At 37.2% G+C, this 7,998-nt stretch overlaps 1 non-coding gene across 1 annotated transcript; it reads right to left on the bottom strand.

The window, feature by feature from the left end:
- Nucleotides 1-7,655: 7,655 nt before the first annotated feature.
- LOC111746277 lies at nt 7,656-7,774 on the bottom strand. Its single transcript, XR_002783036.1, has one exon. It is a non-coding gene; the product is annotated as a 5S ribosomal RNA (ribosomal RNA).
- Nucleotides 7,775-7,998: the final 224 nt, after the last annotated feature.

Below are 7,998 nucleotides of genomic sequence, written 5' to 3'. Positions count from 1 at the left end.
TTTTTTTAAAAAATTCTACTCTAGCCTAAGAATGTTTCAGAGACTCATATGTTCTTCATCAAAGAGTTTATTCCTCTCATGTGTTCTTGGATTGACACTACTGAGTGTTCCTTTGAAAGTAACACTCTCAAAAAAAGCTCCAGAAAAAGGCATTTAGAAAAATCATCAGATTTGTATGGAAGCACAAAAGACCCTGAAACAGCAAAGCCATCCTAAAAAAAAAGAACGAGGCTGGAGTCATCACTCTGCCCAACTTCAAATTATACTACAATGTGACAATAATTGAAGCAGCATGCTACTGGAAGAAAAACAGGCACACAGAGCAGTGGAACAGAATCGAGAGTACAGAAGTAAACCCATGTATATATGGGAAAGTAATTTTTGACAAAAGAGCCAAAAACATACAGTAAAGAAAGGAAAGCCTCTTCAAAAAACGGTGCTGGGAAAATTGGAAAGCCATCTGCAAAAGAATGAAAGTAGAATATTGTGTATCACTACATACCAAAATTAACTCAAAATGGATTAAGGACCTGAATATAAGACCTGAAACAATAAAATGTGTAGAAGAAAACATAGGAACTAAACTCAAGGACCTTGGACTTAAAGAGGATTTTATGAATTTGACCTCAAAGGCTAGGGAAGTAAAAGCAAAAATAAATGAATGGGACTGCATCAAACTAAAAAGCGTCTGCACAGCAAAAGAAACCATCAACGAGGTAAAAAGACAACCATCCAAATGGGAAAAGATATTTGCAAGCGAGACCTCCAATAAGGGCCTAATATCCAAAATATATAAAGAATTTATACAACTCAATAACAACAAAAAAATAAATGATCCAAACAAAAATGGGTAGAGGACCTGAACAGAAACTTCTCCCGAGAAGACACACAAATGGCCAACAAATATTAGAAAAGATGCTCAGTGTCTCTAGCTATTAGGGAAATGCAAATCAAAACCACAAATGAGATACCATCTCACACCTGTTAGAATACAGGACAAGTAATAACAAGTGTTGGAGAGGATGCAGAGAAAAAGGAACGCTCATGCACTGCTGGTGGGACTGCAAATTGGTACAGCCACTATGGAAAACAGGATGGAGGTTCCTCAAAAAACTAAAAATTGATCTACCATACGATCCAACAATGCCTTTACTGGGTATTTACCCCAAAGACTTGAAAACCATATCCGAAAAGATATTTGCACGCCGATGTTCATAGCAGCATTATTCACAGTAGCCAGGACTTGGAAGCAACTGAAGTGTCCTTCAATAGATGACTGGCTAAAGAAGCTGTGGTACATATATACACAGCCATAAGAAGAGATGAAATACTGCCATTTGCGACAATGTGGATAGACCTCAAAATAATCAATGCAAAGCGAAATAAGCCAGATAGAAAAAGTCGAAAACCACGTGATATCACTTAGCTGTGGGATATAAAACTAAAAGCAACAAATGAACAGAACAAACGGAGACTCATGGACATGGACAATAGACTAGTGGTTACCAGAGGGTGGAGGGGATGGGGAAGGGGGAAGGTAGATGCGTTAAAAGGGGTCAAATATGTGGTGACAGAAAGAAATCTATGGGCAGTGAACACACAATGCAATATATATATGTCTTACTGCTAAATTGTACACCTGATACTTATTGGATTTCATTAACCAATGTCACCATAATAAAATAATTGATTAATTTAAAAAATTATAATAACCAATGGAAAAATAAAAAAGAAGTGAGTGCTAAGTCTGCTGCCAGGAGTAGACTTTCTGTACATCCTTTAAAAAACAAAACAAAACAAAACAGTAAACTATGGTATAGCCTGAAACCCCCAGTGAATGCTGAGTTTGTAATTATTTTTAAAGGTCAGTGAAAAAATTACACAGGTTTGAAATGGAACTCTTAATTATATTGTCCAGGAAATGGATCCCAGGCAGGCAAGATTTGAAATCAAGAAAATAGGCTTGATCTTTGAAGCTTGAAATAAAAGGTGATAGGTGGGATGAAAAAAATGGGAGGGAAACTGCAATCCCTAAAGAGTTGCTGATGACGCAGACAGTGCTGAGAAAGACTACCAGGGTGTCCACATGGCCATTGTCAGTCTTATCCTCCTTTTAAATACTTAGAGTCAATTGATGTCAGTTAAAAACTTAAAACAAAATTGCTTTAGCTATTTTAGATTTGCCATTATAGCTTTCTTATGATCAGTTTGTTACTTTCTAGAGAGCTGATAAATAGCCAACCAACTAATGTGCTTTGTATTGGGATAGAGTCTAGAATAAACACACATGTGCACACACACACACACACAAATATATATATATATGTTTTTTCTAAGTGGAAGAACAGAAAGCATGTTACCTAGATGAAAGCTTTCTGAGAGGAGATTTTACCAAATAAATTAAAAGTTTTGTGAATAACTTCAGGTTCACAGTTTTTAACAGATTTTTTTAAAATTTTTTTGTAATACTATATTTAAGTAAGATCAGCACAACCGAAGTCATTTATAATTAAGTCCTATGCTCTATTACAGTTTTCCTATTGTTATAGTTTTGTTTAATTTTCTATCTCTAAAAACTTGCAATTCAGGGGCCATCACAACATAGACAAAGCTGAGGCTAAGGATTTCATCTTACATAGCTAATTTCATGAATCTTTACTAATTCAATGATATCTCTGATAGTAATAACTTCTCATTTTCTTTCTGTGTTCTCCCCTCCCTGCTCCAGATCCTTTCATAAGATATGGAGCCCACTATGTAAAACATACAATAATGTCATCAATAGGGATGGAGTAGCTGGAAGGGTTTTTCCTATCAACTTAAATATACAAGTAGCAGTGCTGTTCAAGTATTAAAATGTGAAAGTTATGACGATACCACAAGGAAGGAGTAGTGGCCAAGGTAAATTTCAATTAAATTCATGTCAGAAATTATTTCCTCCAGTGGAAAGTTTCTCCAAAGGAACTAGGAAAAGCTATTGACAGAACCCTTTGAAACAGAGGGGCCAAAATGTAAAGGAAGCTTATCATCCACACAGAGAACTGAAAATACAGATATCTTTAATAACCCTAGTTTACATGTGTGATAAAGAAGAAAAACAGAAACTGATTAAATATTTATTTAGTTATCGTAAATGACCTTGTGTATTCTAAATCCTAATGACTTTGCGTGCTTAAAATAGAATTCAAAAATAAATAGATCTATGTAGTACCTTTTTCAGCATTGTGTTACAGAATCACACCAGAGATTTTCCTTCCTACCACACATGTTGATGATCTGGCACCTTCTACTTAGGCCTAAGGAATCTCGAACAATAAATTGGTTTAGTCCCTGTTAGTGAAACTTCTGCTTGTTCGCCTTAAAATTTGGCTGCCCTTAGAATAGACTTGGACATTAGCTTTCAAGTTTCCTTCAAGATAAAGTGGCATTTAGTAAATAATGGCTTGAATAATTCTCAACATTGGGTGGTACAAAGCTACGATGAAACTCTTCCCAGTGCATGTAATTGTTTACATTAATCAGAGTTTATCTAGAGACCTAAATAATTTGGTAGACTTCTGAAGCTCACTGACTTGAAGTAGCAAGTTAAAATATTTTAAATCAGTATTTCTCAACCTCAACTTACAGAAATTTTGGATTTGATAATTCTTTGTTATCGGGAGCTGTCCTGTGCATTGCATATGATCTATGTATATTACATGGCCTTTTGTAGCTGTCTTTTGAAAATGTAAAAGAGACTTTTATTGATTTAGCAGAGAGCAGAAAATCATTCTCATGTCTAGATAATCTGATTGCTTAGTTCTGCTTGTTTACCTGCAGCATCAGCTAAATGATTTCCTTTTGTTTCTATGGTAGCTTTAGAATGTCCTGGAATTTCGATAATTGCCAATTGGCTTGGTTGATGTATAAAATTTAATAAATCTGCAGCCTGTTTTCCATTCTTAATGGACTGCCCTGAGGAAGTTAAGAAGCCTCATTGCTTCCATAGCTTTCCAAAGTCATGAGCTACACCAAAGGCATAGCGAATATGAGTATAAATATTGGCTATTTGATCTTTGGCCAGTTAACAAGCTCAAGTTAGAGCAATTAATTCAGCCTGTTGCGAAATAAGAACTTTCAATTACATCTACCATGGAAGTTATTGCATATCCAGCTTGGTAATGCTTTGAGATAAGATCCATCTGTAAACCAAATGAAGTCAGCATTATCAATTGGAGTTTCCTGTAAATTATTCCTAGTAGCAAGGAGTTGTCAGTAAGTAAAATGCACTTATGGGTGTCTTCATCTTGTAAAAAGGGTAGTAAAGTTGCTGGGTTAAGACTGTTACATCAAGCTGAAGTAATATTAGGCACAGAAAGCAGGAGTACTTCCTAAGAAGCCAGTCAGCTGACCAAGTAATGCTGAGTATGGTGAGAGCTGAGCAAAAATTCAACAGAATGAGAAACATAAAAGGTTAAAGGAGAACCTCTAAGTATCTCTTCTGTTCGTTTGCATGACATGAGTGCAGCAGAGATGGCTGTCAGGGAGGGTGCCTATTTGTTACTCAGTCTAATTGCTGGATATAATACCCAATAGGTCTATGATGATCTCCATGATTCTGAGTTAGAACTCTGAAAGCATTTCCTTTATTCTTATTTATGAAAAGAAAGAAAGTTTATAATTAGGGTGTCCCAAAGTGAGAGCTCTAGATAATTTTCATTTAGAGCTTCTTCAGGGTTTCTGTTCAGGGTTCCATTAGATTGGATCAAATCAACCTGATTTTAATACGCATATAGATGTTGAGTCATTAATGAAAAATTCAGAACCCAGTTGAGACAATATCCAGTCAATTCTACAAAACCTATAAGCTCCTTCTTAGTTCTTGCCAGAGAAAAAGATAAGATTCCTCTGAATCTTTCAGGGTTAATTAGCAGCCCATCTTTATATATAAGATAGCCAAGGTCTTTTACAATGGACAAACAAAATTGAAGCTTGTTCTTTGAGACCTTTGTAATGGGTAACTTGTGTCCTTCTGGGAGTCCAGGAAGGCACTAGAGCACGAAAATACATTATCTGTATGACATATTAGAGTGGAATCCCTGCGAAATCAACATTATTTAAAGCAGCCTTTAGTGTTTGAGAGAAATAGGTGGGATTGTATATCCCTGGGGCATTACAGTCTACAGTCTAAGTAAATTGGTGATCTTACCAGGTGAAGTCAAAGAGATATTGACTGTCTTTTTCTACAGGAATGCTGAAAAGGCACTACATAAATCTATTACTGAAAAATATTGGCAGTCCACAGGAATAGCTGGTAGTAGGGTATGTAGTATCTGTACTGGAAAGAGCCTAGAGCTCCACAGAAATGTCCTGTAGCAAGCATCCAGTCTTGTGATTAGTTTCCTCTTGTGGAGGTTCTTTTAAAATCATGATGTTCTCAATTGGTTCAGCATCTGATTCATTGGGTTCTAACTACATTTCACCCTTCTGAGAAAAGGATATGTGGGCATCATGGGTTTCAAGAAAGTCTTGCTCTATCAGGTGAACTGGGGCAGATTCGACGAGCGAAAATGGATGTTGCCCTGTAACATTCCATAGCTGAAAGGGAATAGGTTCTGATTTTAAAATTGGACATTATTGATTGGATATCTCTACCACTTGTACAGAAGTTTTGCTCTAAAGGAGAGGGTGACTTAATTGGGTAGGGTTAGGAAGAGATAAAGTAGCCCAAGTATCTTCAAGGGCCTTAGTGGTTTTCCCTTTTGGATATTTCAATTTCTAAATTATTGGTAAGAAGGGGAAATGCCCTCTCACAATCCTCAGAGCAGTCCTATGCTTTCTTCTGTTCCCTTTCTTTTTCTAAATCCCATTTCAGTGTTCTACAATTTTTAAGTTGACCTGGCTTCTTTCTACAGTAAAAGCGGACTCTCATTTCCCTGGTCATTGAAAAAGCTTTCAGAAGGTCTGACCTGATTGCTTAGTTGCTGGAGCTGTAAATTCATAATTTTAGTAGCTTTATTCTTTTTCTTCTTTTTCAATTTAAATACTTGATTGGCCAGAATTGCTAGTTTATCAGCACGCGTTGTCAGCCAGTTTAATTCATATTGTTTAATTAGCGTTACAAGCTCCTCATCTAATCCAGAAATGCTACATTGAACATCGAATCATTTTGATGATCCTTAAAACTGTCTGGAGACAATCCTGAATATTGTTTGAAATTTTTTTTCAAATCATTCAAAGAAAGCAAGTTTGGTTTCCTTAGATTTTGTCTACGTTGTTAGATTTTTGTTTAGTCTATTTTCCTGGGGAAAATCTCAGGAATGGCTTGATGAAGCTCTTGGGCTAATTCCCTGCATTTTTCCCAGCCTCTCTGTCTGTCTCTGTCTCTCTCTGTCTCTGCCTCTCTGTCTCTCTGTCTCTGTCTGTCTGTCTGTCTCTCTCTTTCTCTTTCTCTCTCTCCTTTATAGGAGTTTTCCAGCAGATCTTACTAGCCATTCTGCTGCTTTGCTCTCAGAAACCAATAGGTGTATGAGTTGGAACAGGTCAGAAAAGACAAGATCATATATCCTAACAATTGAATTTCATTGCAAACCAAACAGAGTCTTGGAGAAGATCAGGAAAATCTGTAGTTAGATTCCTTAATTCTGCTTCAGTCTAAGGAGAGCAAATCATTGCTGGTTTCCCTTGTCCTGAAACTGGCTTTTCTCTAAAGGGAGGTGCCAGAATTTCTGGTTCTTCTAGCATATCCTGATGTCTTTCTGTTCTCAATTTCCCCTGTGTCAGTAGTGAATGGTGGTGGAGGAATTGTAAAGGAGGGAAGAAGAGGAAGAGAAAGAGAGGGCAAGTTTGGAAAAGGAAGCTCAGAAAGTAGTAGGGTGTTTGGAGAACAGGGAATGAGGGGTGCTGGCATTGATTGAGCAGTTTTGGAAGCCTTCTTTGGTTCAGAGACAGTCTCTAAAAGTTTCTTATTAACTTCTTGAAGAGAAGAAAGTTTTTCTGTGCTTCTTTTAGAGGCTTCTATCTTCCAATAAAGGTAAGCGTCCCATTCATTCCATTCAGTTTTAGAGCCTGCGTTTTCCAATTGAGCACACACACAAAAATTAATTTAGAGGTATTAAGAGAGCCCCATTTCAGCCGCCTTAAGTTGATACCACTTTTACTTAGCTCTCTCCACTTCTATAGATACTCACAAGTGGAGGCTCTGTGCAAATTATACTTAAAATTTGCTGGAGGACTAAAGGGAGGCTGGCTGTCATGAGGCTCCTTGGCCTCAATGGCTCAATTTCTCATGTTAATTTTAATTTTTCTTTTGTGCCACTTTTAAAAAGCTGAAATTGAAAGCAGCCACATAAGAACAGCTCAAATAGAGTCAGGAACTGATACCTACAGCAGGTAGGTTCGGGATTCCAAAAAAAGGGACTCACCAAGTTCACCCGATGCAAAGCAAAGAGTCAGTGAAGTGTATTGGGCCCTTGTTGGTACCTAGCACCAAATTCTGGTCCATGGGGTAATCCTGGGTGGGCTTCTTCAGAATCCTGCTACATTATGCCATGTAATATAAGAAATGTCCAAACATGTAGAGAATTTTTTTTTTTTTTTAAGCGAGGTAACCCTTGGTTGACCTCAGAGATTGAAAAGACCTTGTCAGTTTACAATCCCTTATTTTTTATTTTTTACACCTACAGCACCTGGGCTTCCTAGGTGGTCTCCCATCCAAGTACTAACCAGGCCCAACCCTGCTTAGCTTCCGAGATCAGATGAGATCGGGCTTGTTCAGCATGGCATGGCCATAGACCATGTAGAATTTTTATATGTTTATTTGAGTCAGACAGAGGCAAGATCTGGAGGCAAGACTCAACAGAGTAGACAAATACTTTGGAGAGTAACAGTTTGCAGTTTCTTTTATTCTTTTGAGATTAAGGAGGGAGCATAAGGAAGATTATATGAAGGAATCAGATTACTTCCTACAGGTTTTAGAAGGAGGGATCTGAAAGTATGGGCATTTCAAAGGTGGTTAAC

Source organism: Pteropus vampyrus, unplaced genomic scaffold, assembly GCF_000151845.1.
Source record: "Pteropus vampyrus isolate Shadow unplaced genomic scaffold, Pvam_2.0 Scaffold181, whole genome shotgun sequence".
Lineage (NCBI taxonomy): Eukaryota > Metazoa > Chordata > Mammalia > Chiroptera > Pteropodidae > Pteropus > Pteropus vampyrus.
The sequence above is the reverse complement of the archived record's forward strand: the minus strand, read 5'-3'. Positions and strand labels throughout refer to the sequence as shown.